At 53.5% G+C, this 19,161-nt stretch overlaps 1 long non-coding RNA gene across 1 annotated transcript; it reads right to left on the bottom strand.

Moving 5' to 3' along the window:
* Positions 1-1,456: 1,456 nt before the first annotated feature.
* On the bottom strand, positions 1,457-5,204 carry LOC144578209 (uncharacterized). The gene is made up of 2 exons (XR_013523615.1): positions 5,027-5,204; positions 1,457-4,453 (listed from the first exon to the last, which is right to left on the bottom strand). It is a non-coding gene; the product is annotated as an uncharacterized LOC144578209 (long non-coding RNA).
* Between the last annotated feature and the right edge of the window lie 13,957 nt (positions 5,205-19,161).

The following is a 19,161-nucleotide window of genomic DNA, read 5'->3' as shown; positions in this document are numbered from 1 at the left end:
TTTCTGGTCCACAGATACTGTGTAAAGAAAGTGGCAGATGGTGGGACAGTGGAGGTGAGGAGAGGGCGAAGGGAGGGAGAGGAGGAGGCCGAGGAGGAGAAGAGAGAAGGCTTCTGGGAGCCTCAGCTGGTGGACAAGGAGAAGCTGCAGAGTCCACACGGGGGACAGCCGGGAGGGTGGGGGCAGCGGCAGAGAGGGGGAAGGGCATTGAGATGGACTGGGTGAGCTGCGCGTGTGGCCGAGGGCCCAGAGCGAAAATGAGGACAGAACGGTGCCTTCAGGGGCTTGGGGACCACCAAGACGTGTCAGGAGGGAGACCCTAGCCTGCTTGGAAGCTGACATGCCAGCTTATCACTGTCCCTTCATGAGCAGCAGCAAACGCGCCTCACTGCTCAGGCCTCCGGCTGCGCCTGGAAGCTGAGGAAGCTGCTGTTTCCCCCCAGAGAGCCTTGCTCCATCAGGACCAGCACAATCCTTTGCCCCCGAGTCCCTCCACAGGGGTGGGGGGACCTCGTCACAGCCGGCCCAGGTGACTCCACACAGCCAGCAATTATTCACCCGGCAGCAAACACTGCGGCCCTCGGCAAACAAGAAACAGGCGGCAAACTGTGCGGTCAGCAGAGACCCTTCCCCTCCCCGGGGACCAGGCAGGGCAGGGCCGGCACCCCGGGTGGCCTGCACCCACTGGGCTGCCTGGTGACAAAGCCACAGAACCCATTCAGCATTGACACCCACAGCCGGGACGGGCAGGGTGCTGGGCCCCTGGCTCCCCGCCTCTCCTGACACCACCCAAGGCTGCCAGGCCGCAACTTGAAGGCAGCTGCCCCAGGAAATCCCCAGCCTCGCCCACACCTGGCCCCAGGCCGGCCCTGCCTGCCAAGAGGTTATGGGACCTTGAAGGCCTGCAGGCGGCAGGGGTGGGCACCGGGCTGGGGGTCTGAGGTTCACCCCTATTCCCTGGCGTGGCCAGCAACAGCTGGCAGGGGACAGGGAAGGGTGGGGAGTCCCACCTGGCTGTGGGTGTCTCACCCCATAGAATCCAGGCTCCAAGTGACCTCACCATTCTGCATGTTGATTTTCATTCTTAAAACCTTCCCCTAAAGAGGAGGCGCCAGCCTCGCTTTTCCCAACAGTTGTGGGCATCTGGCCTGGCATGTGCTGCTTGGCTGAGGGGCTTCCAGACCACTCTCTGTGAGCTGGGCAGGACAGGCTCCATGGGAAAACTCACTCTCCAGGACAGTGAGGAGCTTTCCTCCTCCAAGAAGGAGCTGGGGTGCTCATGAGGCCAGGAAGAGAACATTCAGAATCCTACCCTTTCCCTCCTCAGCAGGGACCCCAGGCTCTGCTGTCCTGCCCCCACCCACACTTCAGAGAAGAAAGGACACCTGCCTTCCCCTGCGACTTCACACCCCAAAGCACAGGGAGCAGGGGAGACACTCAGCATGAGTCCTTTCATAATGAAAGGAAAACAAACTTTTAATATAGCAGGAAACACATTAATGGCCACATAGATCCAAGCTGGGAAAACACCTGTTAAGCGTAATGACAGAGCAGGGGCTCAGCAACAGCAGAACACGTTCCAACTGAGGATGCGCTAAACCTCACAGAATGCGGCCAAATACACTGAGGAGCACAGGTGTGAACAGTGGTCAACGGTCCAAGTAAAGGACACGCAAGGGACATAGAAGATAGGGGCCCTTTCCCTGGCACAGCGGCAGTGCCGCAGAAACCGCCGCACGGTCAGGCTTTGCTGGACGAGTGCCGGGCAGTGCGGGTTGGAGGGAGGGAGGGGTCAGCCTGTCCAGGAGCAGCCCAGCAAAGTGCCCGAGAGCCATAAACTGCGCCTGTGCCTCGCAACCGCGGCCCACGGGTGCAGCTTAGCCACAGAGGCGCTGGCAGAGGGGAGGCTGAGAGCCGCGCGGGAGGAAGATTCCTCAGAGCAAGCACAAGGCGCAGCCTCCACGCGGTTCATGCCATGAAAATCCTTGACTCGAAGCGTCCCTGGTCCTGAGGAATCTGCGGGTCAGCTGCCCTGGCTGCACCAGGAATGTGCTGTAAGGGACAGCGTCGCTGCCCACGTGGGAACACAGGGCGGTGAGAAACAAAAGCAGAGCAGGTGGCCCTGGGGCTCCGGTCCCCTGCAGGCCATGGCTCATCTCTGCACAATGAACATGGGTTATTTTTGTTTTAAAAAGTCTACTGATGTTTTTGGGGAGCACAGACAGAGCAGAAAACCCTGAACACCAACGCCTTCCACAAGGCAGACATTTCATTTCTGTCCCCTTTCTGGAAGGGCCGCACACAGAGTCTGTGAGCCTACGGTGGAGGTCCCCCATGTCACCGGGAGTCCACGGCCCTCAGTGTCTGCGCTCCCTGAGACGAAGGTGAGGAATCATGCCTTATGGTTGACGAGGGCTGCTGGGGCACCTGCCATCTCATCTGCATTCTGGAAGGCACAGAGGAAAACACAGCCTGCTGTAACCAGCTCAGTGTGCTCCTTCCAGAAACAGGTGAGCACAAAATGCCACTGTTCCACTCCTAGGTCTACCCCCAAAAGAAATCAGAGCAGGGACTCAAATGCTGGCACACCGTGGCTATGGTCTGGACGTAGTGGGTCCGTTCCCACCAAAACTTGTTGAAACGTGCCCCCCAGTGTGGTGGTGTTGGCGGATGGGGCCTGGGGGGAGGGAGGCGTGTGGGCGTGGGAGTGACTCCCTCCTGAGTGCCTGGTGCCGGGAGTCAGTCTCCCCTGTGATAGGGATGAGTTCCCATGAGAATGGGTTTGTTCCCATGAGTGGGGCTGGTTCCAAAGCCAAGACATCCCTGAGCTTTGCCCCCCTTCCCGCGTCTGCTGCCCCTCTGACCTCCTCCAGCAGAAGCCGGGGCCATGCCATTGAACTTCTCAGCCTGCGGAGCCGTGAGCTTTACGAATCACTCCGTCTCAGGGGGTCTCTTGTGGACACGCGAAGTGGACTCAGACCCCCATGCTCACAGCAGGGCAGACACAGTAGCCCGAGGTGGACAGGGCCCAGCAGTGAGGGGCGTGCAGCGGGGCAGACACACACAGCGGGGTCTCCCCGAGCCTGCACAGGGAGTGCCGCTCTGACGCGTGCCCCAGCGCCAGCAGCCCTCACAGGCACATGCGGGTGAAGCCACGGTCACGCAGGACAAAGGCCGTGACGACGCCGCAGATGGAGGCCCCTAGAGGAGTCAGATTGGAGAGAAAGGCGGCAGAATGGTGTCAGCAGGGCCGTGAGCGGGGCAGATGGGAGTGAGTGATGAGTCGGGACAGAGCTCCAGGTTTGCCTGATGATCCAGTGCTGGAGCTGCACGATGGGGGAAGCGGCACAGCAACGTGAGTCTTCTCAGTGCCACGAGCTGGGCCCTCAGCATGGCTCAGACGGGAAACCTCAGGCACCATATTCTACCCCAGGGAGGAGGGAAGGAGAAACGGAGGGAAGGAGGGAGGACGGAAGGAATGAAGGAAGGAAGGAAGGAAGGAAGGAAGGAAGGAAGGAAGGAAGGAAGGAAGGAAGGAGGGAGGGAGGGAGGGAGGGAGGGAGGGAGGGAGGGAAGGAAGGAGGGAAGGAGGGAAGGGGGGAAGGAAGGAAGGAAGGAAGGAGGGAGGGAGGGAAGGAGGGAAGGAGGGAGGGAGGGAGGGAGGGAGGGAAGGAAGGAAGGACGGAAGGAAGGAAGGAGGGAAAGAAGGAAGGAGGGAGGGAAGGAAGCAAGTCCAGCCTGCTAGGCTGACTGACAGCGTGCCCCCAGTCCTCCAGTGCTGCCCACGGCAGGCATGTGTCCTTGGCTAGCTGGAAGTGAGTCTGGAAGTGACTCTTTTGGGGCAACCTCCTTCGTCCTGTGATTCGGGACGGGGTGAAAGTCAGGACAGGATGGTGGCTGTTGGTGTCTCTGGTCGGGGTTCCTCATGGGGGCTGGGGAGGGGACAGCAGATGGTGTGCGGAGGGCGAAGGCCTCATTCTCCGGAGGGGAGCGATGGGCTGGGAAGCCATTCTGTGTCTTTGCTGCTGGGCTGAGGAGCTGGATGGCATCCTGGGGGCCATGGGAGCTGCTGGGGAGTTCGGTCCTGGAGGGAAGAGGCTGAATGTGCGTGTCTGGAGTCACCGTGGAGGGCACAGCTAGAGGGAGCAGCAGGTGTCCAGGGAGAAGACGCGAGGGCCGGGATGAGAGGGCATCACGGCTCACACTTAGAGGCATCTAATGTACGGGGCTGCTTGATGGGCCGCTCTCAGGTGGGATTTGGGGGCTGTGACAGGGGTCGGTGCCTGTATGACCACGGGGCCTGTGGCCTGGATGCCCAGGCAGGTGACGATGAGATTCAGAAAGCAGATCTCATGGGGCTCCCGGCAGCTGAGTCTCAGGCCAGCTCTGCAGTGAGTGTGGTGCCCAGGCCTGGAACACTCTGGCACCGTCTGGACGCCATGCTGGGTGAGCCCTGGAGCAATGGGTTTGAAACAGAGGTCAGAGGTCACTGCCATGTGGAGGAGGCTCCTGGAGAGTGGGTGACAGAGCCCCAGGTGTCAGGCTTGGTGGGAGGCTTTGCAGGGCTGAGCGGAGGGGGAGGAAGGGCAGGGAGTGTGGCTGCCCTTCCAGAGGGCGGAGGGGGAGGCTGGGACTGGGCGAAGCTGCTTGCAGGAGACACCCGAGGAACCTGGGAGGGCTGCGGGCACTCCTGGGAGCAGGAGGAGTGGGGCCTGTCCTGGGCAGACCAGGCTCTCAGGCCTGTGTGGTCCCAGCTCCCTGAGCCCAGAGGGAGGCCAGGGCGGGAAGGCCCGGACCAGAGAGGATGCAGCCCCCAGGTCAGAACCTCCCAAGGAGGCAGAAGGCCAGGCAGCTGAGGATGGGACCGTTGTCTGCATCTGCAGGGAGGACGGAGGAGGCCATGGCAGCAAAGGGACAGGGCCGAGGGGAGGCTGGCCCGGGGAGGAGTTGGTGGCCATGGACGCCCGTTCCGTGTCCTGGAGGAGGACGCCCTGAGCTCTGTCAGCCTGGGAAGCCTGGTCAGCACCTGGAGGCTGAGGGTGGGCCCGGGAGGTCTGGGAAGGACGTCAGTGTCTCCACGGAGAGCAGCAGGGTCTCAGCCCATGGCAGCTACAGCCCCCGTGGCTGGGGCCGCAGCCTCCGGAGCCGACACAGCAGCTCAAGGTTCTGGGGGGTGGAAGGTGGCGGCTGTCAGAGGGGCAATGCAGAGGGTTGCTGGGGTGAAGCCCACGTGCCAGGAGCAGCTGTCCCTGCAGTGGCTCTGCCCTTCTGGACGCCCCGTCTGTGGCCCCCCCGCCTCCCCTTCTTCCCTGGCACAGGACTGGGCCTTGCCTTGCCACTGGCACCTGGCTACTTGGGGCCCTGTGGGCCTCTCGGTGTGGGGGCGATCACAGCTTCCCGTGCCCACGCCCAGCCTCTGCTTCCAGAACACACTAGAGGGTCCCAACATCCTGATGGGTCCACTGTGTCCTCCATGGCTTTCAGGGATGGAGAAGGCTCCCCGTCCTCCGCTGGAGCCCTGCAGCCGAGCCGACTGCCCGTGTGCTCCCACCCCCATCCCAGGGGCCCCAGACCCTCCCCATCTCCACGGCCACCCCGGGCCCGGCTGCCCACCCGGGGGCCAGGCCGTGAGCTGGTGTCCTCAGATGGGGCCGTCTGGGGTTGGCCTGGCTCCCTCCATGTCACAGATATTCCCACAGAGACCCCAGCGAGACCTGCAGAACATTACGGCAAAGTGAAGGAGAGCCAGAGGAAGAGGCAGCTGGGCGGTCCTGTAAACAGTCTGATTTCCAATGTAAACCAGATTCAGGCCCACGACATCAGGTAAACATCTGCATCTGAGCCCCCGGCCCCCACCGCCCGGGAGGCCCCGGGGTCCACATGGCCGACTCTGGGACCCGTCACAGTGACCGCCGAGACATTTCGTAATTGGGCAAAATTGATCCTTGCATTCCTTCCCTAAATCCCAAATCTCTGCAATTTTACTTCTTCTCAAAAATGAAAACATTTGGCAATTAGCTGATCCAAGTGAAAAAGGTGGAGAATGTTCTCTCAACTGGAAAATGCCAATTAAGGAAGCGGCCCTGACTTCCCACCGCCCCGGCTAAGCTGGGAGCTTATCTTCCCCGGGAGGAATCTGCTGGGATAAGGGGCTTGGGAAACACGGAGGGCAGGGCTGCCTCCGCAGCTTCCTCTGAGAGCAGATTAGCCGTGGCCTTTCGCCAGCAGGGCCTGGGTGCCACACGGGGTGGGGGGTGGGGGGCGGCAGAGCTGTGGGCCCAGCTGTGGCACTGGGATTTGGGGTGGTGGGACCCAGCGAGACACCCGCATGTGGGCGGCACCGAGGATGGTGACGTAGGCAGTGGGTGCTCGTGTCTGTCCCCGGCTCCCCGGGCTCCCCGCCCTGCTCCTCCAGCCCTGGACCTCAGGGCCCATTTGTGGTGCCAGGGGGCTCTTGCCTGGTCTCCACTCCTACACATTCATTTATCGAATAAATTTTTAAATGTAAAATCTTTAAGTAACAACAGAAGTTCAAACTTTCTGTCCTCCGCTCACCGAGGCTGTGAGTTCTGTCTTTTTCCTGTGGTGGCTGTTTGCAGAAATCACGGGATGCGCACGTCTTTTTTATCTTATACAAAGGCAGCATACAATGCATGTTCTGTTTATCAGCCTCGTGATTTATTTTAAAGATTCTGTTTTTGAAATCGTTACAGACTCACAGGAAGTCTCAAAACTTGTACAGAGAGTCCCACAAACGCTTCCACCCGTTTTCCCAGTGGCTTCACCTCCCTTAGCCGGAGTGCGTGTCTCAGCCAGGAAGCCGACCTTGCTACGGCGGGTGCATCTGGGTTTATGCCATGTCAGAGGGTGTGGGAATCCGCGTCCGCACGGCCAGGAACAGGACACAGAGCTGTCCCAGCAGCATGGCCGTCTCTGGACTGCCGCATCCCAGAGACTTGGTCCCCACGTCCCCATTCCTTCCTCCTCACATCCTCTGGCCCGTTTCCCACCGCTATAAATTTGTCATTTGCAAGTGCTATGTAAATAGAATGTGTGGGGCCCTCTCAGACGAGCTCTTCTCTAAGGAACCTGCCCTCGAGACCATCTTAGCTATTTCCTGTATCAGCAGTTTGTCCCTCTTACTGATAAGCAGAACCCTTGGTAGGACAGGACATCTTGTTCAGCGATTCACCTACCGAAGGACGTCTCAGTCCTTCCCAGTTTTTGACTATGACAAACAGGTCCTCTATCCACAATGATGTGTAGGTGTTTGTGCGGACGTGAGTGTTTCTTTCTCCGGGACAGACGCCCGGGAGAACCGAGGCCGGGTCAAGTGGCCCGAGGACGTTTTGTTTTTTGAAGAAACTCTCAAACTCTTTTCCGTGATGGATGCGCATTTGACATCCCACACGCAGTGAAGGCAGGACCGTTTCTCAGAATCTCTGCCAGCGTCGGGTCTTGTCAGTACATTTTGCGTCAGCTGTTCTAACAGGTATGGAGAGCTGTGGGTCACAGTCCCAGCGTGTGCTCCCCGGGGCCACGCACATCAAGGCTGCTTCCTGCCCTCATCCGCCATCTCCTCGTCCTCTCCAGGGTTCTTCTGTTCACGGCTTCGTGCCTCATTTCATTGGCCCCTCTGACTCTTTTCCGTCAACTTTTGAGAGTTCTTATATTCCAGATACAAGTCCTTGGTCAGACATGTGCTTTGCGGTTATTTTCTCCCTGTCCACGGCTTATCTTTCCACCCATCAGAGCAGGCTCTTTCACAGCATAAAACTTTCTAATTTCAATAAGCTCCAATTCATTGATTTAAAAAAATATGTGAATCATGCTTTTGATGCTGTGTCTAAGAAATCTGTGCCAAGCCCCAGGTCCTGGACATTTTCTCCTACTCCAAAAGAGTTATTTTTTTTTTTTATCCAATTTGAGTTAATTCTCTTTTTTTTTTTTGAGATGGAGTCTTTCTGTCACCCAGGTTGCATTCTGCAGTGGCACCATCTCGGTAGCTCACCGCAACCCCTGCCTCCTGGGTTCAAGTGATTCCCCTGCCTCAGCCTCCCAAGTAGCTGAGATTACAGGTGCATATCACCTTCCCTGGCTAATTTTTGTATTTTTAGTAGAAACAGAGTTTCACCCTGTTGGCCAGGCTGGTTTTGAACTCCTGACCTCAAATGATCTACCGGCCTCAGCCTCCCAAAGTGCTGGGATTACAGGCGTGAGCCGCTGCTCAAGTGCGGCCCCAGTTGGAGTTAATTTTCATGTAACGTGTAGGTCCAGGCCCGTTTTTGAACCCATGAGTCTGCTCCAGCATGGCTTGTTGAAAAATTGTCTCTTCCGGCATTGACTGATCTTGGTCCCTTGTGGGAGGTCAAGTGATGGTGACCCTGGGGGCCTGCATGCCTCTTTACCTGCGCTCCATCTCTTCCCTGGGGTGATATTCTTTTTCTTCATTTTCTATTTTTAAAATTTTAATTTATTTATTCTTTAAATTTTAGAGATGCGATCTCCCTGTGTTGCCCAGGCTGGTCTAGAACTCTAGCCTCAAGAGATCTTCCCTCCTCAGGCCCCCAAAGTGCTGGATTACGGGTATGAACTGCTGTACCCACGCCCACAGTGACACTCTTGATTACTCTTGCTTTTGAGTAACTCTTAAAATTGCGAGGCTGGGTACCGGGGGTCACACCTGTAATCCCAGCACTTTGGGAGGCTGAGGCAGGCAGATCCCGAGGTCAGGAGTTTGAGACCAGCCTGGCCAACATGGTGAAACCCGTCTCTACTAAAAATACAAAAATTAGCCAGGTGTGGTGGTGCACGCCTGTAGTCCCAACTACTTGGGAGGCTGAGGCAGGAGAATTGCTTGAACCAGGGAGGTGGAGGTTGCAGTGAGCTGAGGTGGCGCCACTGCACTCCAGCCTGGTGACAGAGCAAGACTCCATCTAATAAATAAATAAACGAATAAAACTGAGAGGCTTCTTTTTTCACTTAGTTATTCTAGTTCCTTTGCCCCTTTCTTACATGTTAGAATCAATTTCTCTAATAGAAAGTAGTTTTGATATTTGGTATTTTGATAAATATATATCAAATTATATTCCTGGTAATTTTGATTAAAAAATCTATCTAGATCAATTTAGGAAAAAGTAAATTAAAATAGAAACACAATCAACATACTTTATGACATTAATATATTTATTGAGAAGAACTGTGTAGATGACCCTGAAAACTCTTCCCTACAGCTTCGCTCCTCATTCCATAAAAGTGTGTGAATTAATATTCAGGCCTTGAGTCCATTTTTCTACTGAGCTGCTATTACTTTGTATGAGCAATTTGGACATTAGAGATATTAATGATTTTATTGTCATATTTGTAAGAAACGTGTTCTCTGAATCTGTGCTATGTCATTTGTACTGTGATTTTTCAATAACGAAGTGTTTCCTTTTGAAATAGCGAAATCTCTCGGACACTCGTGCCATGTTTTCAAGGCCCCCAAGCATCAGAACTGCATTCCCCACGTGTCCTTCCAGGAATTTTGTACTTTTGTTTTCCGTTAGGATTTTGATTCCTCTTAGATTTGCTCTGTGTCCCAGCTGAGACGGGACTGCCTTGCTGCAGGTGTGTGATTCTATCGCGACACCACCTGCAGGTGTGTGGTTCTATCGCGACGCCCTCTGCAGGGGCGTGGTTCTATCGCGACATCACCTGCAGGCGTGTGGCTCTATCACGATGCCCTCTGCAGGGGTGTGGTTCTATCGTGATGTCCTCTGCAGAAGGCCTTGCCTCTGCAGAAGGCCTTGCCTCTGCTCGCTGGCTGGGACACCCCGTCCACTGGATCCCGAGTTACGCCAAGGAGGCTGCCAGGCCCTGGATCCACTTCCTCCTTCTATTTATCTAATCTAAGAGCAAGGCAGTGCTGTTTTAATCACCGTAGCTTTACAGTCTGTTCTGATAGCTGTCTGGGAAATCACCACTCACTCTTCTTCCTTTGTGTTTTGCTTTTAAGATTTAAAAAAAAATTATAAAGACATCCCCCCAAAATTTTATGACTACACCTTCCTATACATTTTGATGAGAATTTTAGAGAAAACTTGAGCCACTGCACCTGGTGGTGGCTCAAAAACTGTTGTTAAAAAGTCAAATGAAGGCCGGGCACAGTGGCTCACACCTGTAATCTCAGCACTTTGGGAGGCCAAGGTGGGAGGATCACTTGAAACCAGGAGTTGCAGAGCTGCCTGGGAAACATACTGAGACCCTGTGTCTACAAAGAAGTAAAAACATTAGCTGGGGTTGGTGGCATACACCTATAGCTCCCGCTATTGTGGAGGCTGAGGCAGGAGAATCTCTTCAGCCCCGAGTTAGAGGCTGCAGAGAGCCGTGATTGAACCACTGCACTCCAGCCTGGGCGACAGAGCATGGCCCTGTCTCAGAAACAACAAGAGTCAAGTGGAAACAGCCTCTCCACCCCTCACAATATCAACATTCTTACGATAGGCTTATTAACACACCGGGCAGAAGTAAGGAAAGAATCCGTGAACCGGGAGACAGGAGAGTAGAAATCACCCCAAATGAACACAAAGAGGAGGAAGGGGAGAGAGAGAAGTGAATCAACCATGCGAGACCTTTAAAACACTTCAACACTCTAGTGAATGTGCACTTACGGTCCTCAGAGGAAAACAGAAAGCATGGAAGAAAAATGACCTAAAGGGATGATGGCTGAGACTCTTCCAAAGTTAGTGAAAGAGAAAGAAATCACAGATTTGAGAATTTTGGAAAGAACTAATGAAAAAACCCAGCGAAGGCGTGGAGTACAGTATCAACACACACACATCCACTGCATTTCTACACACGAGCAGCCCAGCAGAGGTGTGGAGTACAGTATCAACACACACACATCCACTGCATTTCTACACATGAGCAGTCCAGCAGAGGTGTGGAGTACAGTATCAACACACACACATCCACTGCATTTCTACACACGAGCAGCCCAGCAGAGGTGTGGAGTACAGTATCAACACACACACATCCACTGCATTTCTACACACGAGCAGTCCAGCAGAGGTGTGGAGTACAGTATCAACACACACACATCCACTGCATTTCTACACACGAGCAGCCCAGCAGAGGTGTGGAGTACAGTATCAACACACACACATCCACTGCATTTCTACACACGAGCAGCCCAGCAGAGGTGTGGAGTACAGTACAGCACACACACACATCCACTGCATTTCTACACACGAGGAGCCCAGCAGAGGTGTGGAGTACAGTACAGCACACACACACCCACTGCATTTCTACACAAGAGCAGCCCAGCAGAGGTGTGGAGTACAGTATCAACACACACACATCCACTGCATTTCTGCACACGAGCAGCCCAGCAGAGGTGTGGAGTACAGTATCAACGCACACACATCCACTGCATTTCTGCACACGAGCAGCCCAGCAGAGGTGTGGAGTACAGTACAGCACACACACATCCACTGCATTTCTACACACGAGCAGCCCAGCAGAGGTGTGGAGTACAGTACAGCACACACACACATCCACTGCATTTCTACACACGAGGAGCCCAGCAGAGGTGTGGAGTACAGTACAGCACACACACACCCACTGCATTTCTACACAAGAGCAGCCCAGCAGAGGTGTGGAGTACAGTATCAACACACACACATCCACTGCATTTCTGCACACGAGCAGCCCAGCAGAGGTGTGGAGTACAGTACAGCACACACACATCCACTGCATTTCTGCACACGAGCAGCCCAGCAGAGGTGTGGAGTACAGTACAGCACACACACACATCCACTGCATTTCTACACACGAGCAGCCCAGCAGAGGTGTGGAGTACAGTATCAACACACACACATCCACTGCATTTCTACACACGAGCAGCCCAGCAGAGGTGTGGAGTACAGTACAGCACACACACACATCCACTGCATTTCTACACACGAGCAGCCCAGCAGAGGTGTGGAGTACAGTACAGCACACACACATCCACTGCATTTCTGCACACGAGCAGCCCAGCAGAGGTGTGGAGTACAGTACAGCACACACACACATCCACTGCATTTCTACACACGAGCAGCCCAGCAGAGGTGTGGAGTACAGTATCAACACACACATCCACTGCATTTCTACACACGAGCAGCCCAGCAGAGGTGTGGAGTACAGTATCAACACACACACATCCACTGCATTTCTACACACGAGCAGCCCAGCAGAGGTGTGGAGTACAGTACAGCACACACACACATCCACTGCATTTCTACACACGAGCAGCCCAGCAGAGGTGTGGAGTACAGTATCAACACACACATCCACTGCATTTCTACACACGAGCAACAGACAATCTGAAAATGAAATGAAGAAAATTTTAATTAATAATAGAATAAAATACATAAGCACATGTGTAATGGAAGAAGTGTCAGCGTTATGCTAAAACCCCCAAATCCTGCTGAGAGGAATGAAAGAAAACAGCTCGGGAGCCCATCCCTGCTCATGGCCAGAGGTGCAGTCACGTAACCACGGCCACTGCTAAATCCAATATAATCCCTGTCGAAATCCGGCAGGCATCTGTGCACATTTTGAAAAACTGATCCTAATATTTACAAATGAAAATGAAGGAAAAGCCACAGATTGGGAGAACATACTGGCAAATCATATAGCTGATCAAACATCCAGAGTAGAAAACCAAACCAAAAACTGAATGACAAAAGTAACTTAACGGACCTGGTACAGACAAAACAATTTTCTAAAAGAACAAAATTCCATACCCAAGGCAGCCTCATACTGGCTTCAGTAGGGACACAGATCAATGAAACAGATCAGAAGTCCAGAGCAGGAAAACCCGGTACGTACATTGTCAATTGATTTTTGACAAAGGCATAAACAGAACTCGATGGGGGACAGAGAATGTTTTCCACAAACGGTGCTGGGACATCTGGACAGCCACACGAGAAAGAACAAGTTTGGGGCCCTACCTCATGGCCCACCATGAAAACCAACACAAAGAGGACTCGATGAAAAACTGAAACTACAGCTTCTAGAAAACACGGGAGAAAGTGGCGGAAGCTGTGGGCCAGGTGCAGTTTCTTAGCCGTGACACCGAACACAGATCCAGAAAAATAAAACACTGACAGGGTGAACTTCACATTTTTTTCCAAATGTGTGCTTCAAAAGACACTAATGAAAAAAATGGGACGATAAACCACAGACGGGGAGGACGTGTTTGCAAATCATATCACTGATAAAAGCCCTCGAGAATTAATGACAAAAGCAAGTCAGCCAGAAACAGGCAAAATATTTACAGAGACATTCCAGCGGCTTCATGATTCGTGATAGATGTTTTCGGTGCCGCACATCTCCCAGTAAGGGCTGCTTCCCTCTGCCCCGGTCCTCCCGATGTGCGCTGTTTTCATTAACATTAATTTTAGTCATTTTGTATTTTCACTTACGATTATCTGTGTGGCCCAAAATTTATGGTGATAGTCTATTTGGTTTCCAAACACACAATATTTGTGCTGTCCCTTTTGTGACTTCATTTCTCCTCTCTCTCTCTCTTTTTTGCCCTGTGGCTGGAAAACATATTTCTTTATGTTGACCATTCGACAGTCAGAAAGCTGTGTGCGGCTCACTGTTGGGACCACTCCGTGGCCGCCTTTAAGTCCATGTACAGTTGGCTTACATCATGGATCTGTGGACGTTTCATTCCACCCGTATCCTTGTGTCTTTCAGTTGGCCCATTTAAGGTATTTGTTCTTCTGATAACGTGTTGTCTCAGGGTCCAAACGTCCTGCTGCTAAATGTTTCTGTTTTGTTTCTTTAGTTTATTATTATTTTCATGGCCACGTTCCCTTCCCAGGGCTGCTTATTTGAGGAGCTGCCAGGTCAATACCTGTGCTGTCCCAGGACAAGCTCCGTGCAGAGGCTGCAGGGCCACCCGGAAGACTGCTCCATCCGGAGAGTGCCAGCTGCCCCCTGGGGGACCAGGCCAGGTGTGAGGGCTGCCCTGGCTGAAACTCAGTGCGTTGGTATTTCTGGAACCTGCTTGGGGACGAATCCAATCTGGAAACACTGGCCCCCCCAGTACTATGAGAGTTTTCTGTCTCGGAGGAGCTGGTTGTTTAAGGGCATTTTGTGAGCTGTCTGTGGTTTTCACTTTGGGGGACTCTGGAGATTTTAGTGGCACAAACAAGGACATGCCTGTGTGTATCCATGATGCAAAAGTCTCAGGAGGAGAATGCGTGTGTGTGTGTGTGTGTGTGTGCACGAGTGTGCGTGCGTGTGCGTGCATGTGTGTGTGTGTGTGCATGCGTGCGTGTGTCAGTGCGTGTGAGTGCGTGTGTATGTGTGTATGTCCGTGCGTGCATGTGCATGCATTTGGTGTGCGTGTGTGTGTGAGAGATCAGTGGGTGCTCCCCTCGCCCTCCTGTGAGTCCTCCTCAGTGCCTGGTGGGCTCTGAGCAGCACCCCGCGGGGGGGTCCAGGCTGGTGCCTTGGGGCTGACACAGGGAGAACGTCTCTCCTTCCTCCCCACTGAGGTCTTTTTCCCGGCCCTCACTTCCTAACCCAGGAGCAGACTCTTTCAGGACAACCGAAAGTGGAAAGCTCCTCCCTGGGACAACTGCTCCAGAACTCAGGTGGTGGGTTTCCTGGCAGCCTGGTTCCTCCCTGTCCCGGTGACACCGTGTATGGTGGCAGCTGCCTGCCCGGTTGCTGAGCACACCACTGTGTGCAGAGGCCGTGCTGCCCCTGGCTGCTCTATGCACGTGGTTTCGGAAAACCCATAAAATTGATTAATCTTTTACCCTGTCTAATCACTAGAGAGAGGCGGCGTGCACGAGCAAAGTGAGTAGAGAAAGATTCTGTAGAAATTTAAAAAGTTTAAAAGGGACTATGTGGGACATTTATGTCAATGAATCTGATGACTTAGATGTTTTCATGGATATGTTTTTTGAAACACACCAATTATTAAAGTCACTTAAAAACAGATAAACAAAATAGGCCCATCTTTGTTAAGAAAGTTAAACCAGTGATTAGAAACCTTCCGACAAAGGAAGTGACAGGTCAAATTGCTTCACTGGCAAATTTCACCCAGCAGTCAACAAACGAAGAATCCTGACTCTGTACAATGTTTTCCAGGAAACCGAAGAGCAGAGAACATTTCCTAACACGTTCTACGAGGCTTATCCCGATACCGAAACCAAACAAAGATACCGCAGGAGAACTGCAGGCCGATGCCCCTCGTGAACAGAGGCAAACATTTAGCAAACTGGATACAGTAAATATGTAAAATGATAACACACCATGACAACGTGGAGTTCGCCCCAGGAACGCAAGGCCAAGGGACTGTTGGAAAAATCAGTGCATTTTGCCATATTCACAAGCTGAAAAGAAAAGCTGTAGATTACCTCAATAGAGACGGAAAAAATCTGACAGCCGTTATGCGTTTGTAATAAAAACTCAGCCAACTGAGAATACAAGGGACTGTTTTAAGGGGGACAGACGTCGGGCTTCGTAGCAGAAGGTGGCACACTTTCCCCCAAGAGAAGGAAGCAGCGCTGGTGCCGACTCGAAGCTCCTCTATTCTTGCCGGTGCAATGAGGCACAGAAAGGAAAAATATCAAAAAAAGGCAAAACAAACAAACAGCAAACAGTAGACTGCAGAGAAAGAAGTGGGACAGGGTCAGGCCACCCCTGTAAAAAAACCTGACAGAATCTTCCAGAAAGCTGCTAGAGCGAATAAGTGACATAAGCAGAACTGTGGGCTCTAAGCTCAACATACAAATCAGTAATAAAGAGATAATTAACCTCATCAAAAAAATGGCAGACGTGTGTCCAAGGAAGATACAAGAATGGGGAATGAGCGCATGGGAAGGTGTGGCCTGTCGCTGCTCAGGAGGGAGCTCAAATCACACTGGCAGCGAGGCGCTGCTGCACGCCGCCTCTGGAACCGCGTCCCTGAGACACGTCATCCCAGCCGGTGGGGACGTGGAGGAGCCAGAACACTCCTAGGTTGTTGGTGGGAACGCAAATGATTTAATCACCTTGGGGAACAGTTTGGCAGCTCCTCAGAATGTTTAACACAGACTCGGCCTGTGATTTGGCAATTCTGCTCCACCCAAGGAGATTGAAAACGTGTCCACACAAGAGCATGTACGCACATGTCCACAACAGCCAGGTGCTGGGGGCAGCACAAGGGTCCCTGCACCAATAAATGGGTTCACAAGACGTGGACCAGCCTCACGATGGGGTGTTTCTCGGTCATAGAGAGAAGGGAGGTTCTGGTCGCCATGAGACGCACGGACCTTGAAACCTGGCACTAAGTGAAAGAGGCCAGATGCAGACTCGCAAACAAAGCAGAATTTGATATGTACGTGGCAGAGGCGAAGCCGCAGAGAGGGAAGGGGACTCAGCGATGGCCGAGCCCGGCGGAGGAGCTCAGCGGGAGGAGGAGGGCGTGACGCGGTTGGGTGTGGTTTTTTGGGGGTGATAAAAATGGTCTAGAATGACATTGTGATGATGGTCAGGGTGTGGGGGCGGCCGCACAACTCTGTGAATATACCAAATGCCACAGAATCGCACACTTTAACTGGCTGAGGTGTAGGATATATGAATGTTACCTCCCTAAAGCCACTAGAAATCCATTACGTGTTTGCATTATAGCAAAAATTGAACTAAAATGCCATTTAAAATGACAGAGAAAACACACATCCTTAGGAATAAATCTAGCGGAAGATGCACAGATACGCTAAGGCACAGCTGAGGGAAAGTGCCAGTGGATGAAATCAGGGCAGGAGCCCACCAAGGTCACGGGCCAAACCCTTGGTGTTGATGGGACGCCCCGTCCTCCCAAACAGATCGATGGATTGCAGTCACAATCCCAGAAGTGCTTTCTCTTCACAGAAATTCCCATGATGATCATAAAAAATATAGGGGAATGAGGCCGAGGCGGGTGGATCACGAGGTCAAGAGATCGAGACCATCCTGGTCAACATGGTGAAACCCCGACTCTACTGAAAATACAAAAATTAGCTGGGCATGGTGGCGCGTGCCTGTAATCCCAGCTACTCAGGAGGCTGAGGCAGGAGAATTGCCCGAACCCAGGAGGCGGAGGTTGCAGTGAGCTGAGATCGCGCCATTGCACTCCAGCTTGGGTAACAAGAGCGAAACTCCGTCCCCCCCCCAAAAAAAAAAAATATATATATATATATATATATGGGAATGAAAAGGACCTAGAATGACCAAAAGAATTTTGAAAAAGAGAAAAACGTTGGAGGACCGAAGGCCTGTCACAGGGGGCCCTGGCGTCGAGGGAGACAGGGAGGTCCGAGGAACAAAATGCAAAGTGGGGGGCGGCAGGAGCACCGCAGCCCTCTTCTGCTGCCGGAGGGGATCGTAAATGGCTTTGGAAACGCGTCTGGTGGTTTCTCACATGGTTACACCCATGCTTTCCACACTAGCAGCTCTACACCCAGGTATCTAGCAAGAGGGACAAAAGCATTTGGCCCTACAGAGACTCGCCGTGAGTGCTCACGGCGGCCATGGGCTGCCTCCCCCAGCTTTGCTCCTAGAGAGGGTAAAGGAGTTATGCAAGTCCCCCCGCTCCCCGCTTCTCTATTTCTCTTTGTTGGCCTAGTTTCCAGCTGACTGTCTTGTCAAAAGATCCTATTTTGAATATCAGAAAATGAATGTCACCTCTCTTGTGATGATTAATTTTATGTCACTTTCAGAAGTGTTTTTAGTTTTAGATGAGATTAATTTTTTTTTTTTGTTTATTTGTTTTTGAGATGGAGTCTGGCTCTGTTGCCCAGGCCGGAGTGCAGTGGCATGATCTCGGCTCACTGCAGCCTCCGCCTCGGCCTCCCGGGGTTCAAGCAATTCTCACGCCTCAGTCTCCCGAGTAGCTGGGATGACAGGTGTGTGCCACCACGCCCAGCTAATTTTTAGTAGAAACAGGGTTTCACCATGTTGGCCAGGCTGCTCTCAAACGCCTGACCTCAGGTGATCCACTGCCTCAGCCTCCCAAAGTGCTGGGATTACAGGCGTGAGCCACTGTGCCCGGACTGAGATTAACTTTTAAATGGATGAACTTTAGGTAAAGCCTGTTGCCTTCTGTATTGCGGGTGGCCTCCTCCCATCAGTAAAAGTCCTGAATACAACAGAAAGCCGGCCTTCCCAAGCGATCGAGAGACTCCAGCAGACAGCCTGGGACTTCACCCCGCCACAGTCTCCCCCGGGTCTGCAGCAGCCAACCCGCACTGCCTGCACTGTGACTGCTGGACTCCCCGCCTCCATTACCCCATGAGTCCCCTCCTTATGATAAATCTCCTTCTCACTCTACGTACCCCCCCACCCCCAGTTCTGTTTCTCTGGAGACCCCGACTCCACTATTGTGATCTCAGGGAAAGGGGGCCTCGGAGAAGGGAGCTCTGTGTCTGTGGGGCTTTCTCTCTGGGGCTTTGCTGACACCTCCACTGTGCTTGGCTGGGGTGAGAGACCAGGCAGATGCAGCTGCTCTGAGGCCAGAAGGACAGGTAGGGAGTTCAGCATCCTCCCCGAGTGGCGGGGGAGCTGTACAGGACGAGGCCTTCCAACGAGAGGCCCCGGCGTCGGAACAGGGCTGGGCTCAGGATCAGCACGGCCGAGGGGCCCTGCCTGCGTGGAGGGGCGCGACCCAGTGTTCTTTCCTTGCTGGCAGAAGAACGTGTTACTGGCTCTGAAGGAAGATGACAACGTCTCCCTCTTTGCTGATGTACACCACAGTGCTCAATGCACCAAGGACTCTCAGGGCGCCAGACCCTGGCTCTGGGCTTCAGTCGCGTGACCTGGGTAAGCTTCACACGGCCCCTGCCTCGGTCTCCTCTTGTGCACACTACTCGCAGGGCTGTCACGAGGCGTGCTGGGCACACGCAGCTCACAGAGAAGGGATGGCTTCCTCCTTGCGCCCTCACTCCCTCCTTCCCCTGTGACCGCACTTCAGAGCAGGCAGGCCGATTGTGGAGGTGCCTCCCGGGCAGCGTGTGCCAGCAGGGATTTCATGGAGAGGATGGGAATCAGCATCTGGGGAATTGCTGACATCACCGAAGGGCAGAGCCCGGGTGGCAGAGGAGGCTGCAGCCTGTTCCCCACCTCTGTGGCTCCACCTCTGTGGCTGCTGGTCCC

Source organism: Callithrix jacchus, chromosome 10 (genome assembly GCF_049354715.1).
Source record: "Callithrix jacchus isolate 240 chromosome 10, calJac240_pri, whole genome shotgun sequence".
In the NCBI taxonomy this organism is placed as follows: domain Eukaryota; kingdom Metazoa; phylum Chordata; class Mammalia; order Primates; family Cebidae; genus Callithrix; species Callithrix jacchus.
The sequence above is the reverse complement of the archived record's forward strand: the minus strand, read 5'-3'. Positions and strand labels throughout refer to the sequence as shown.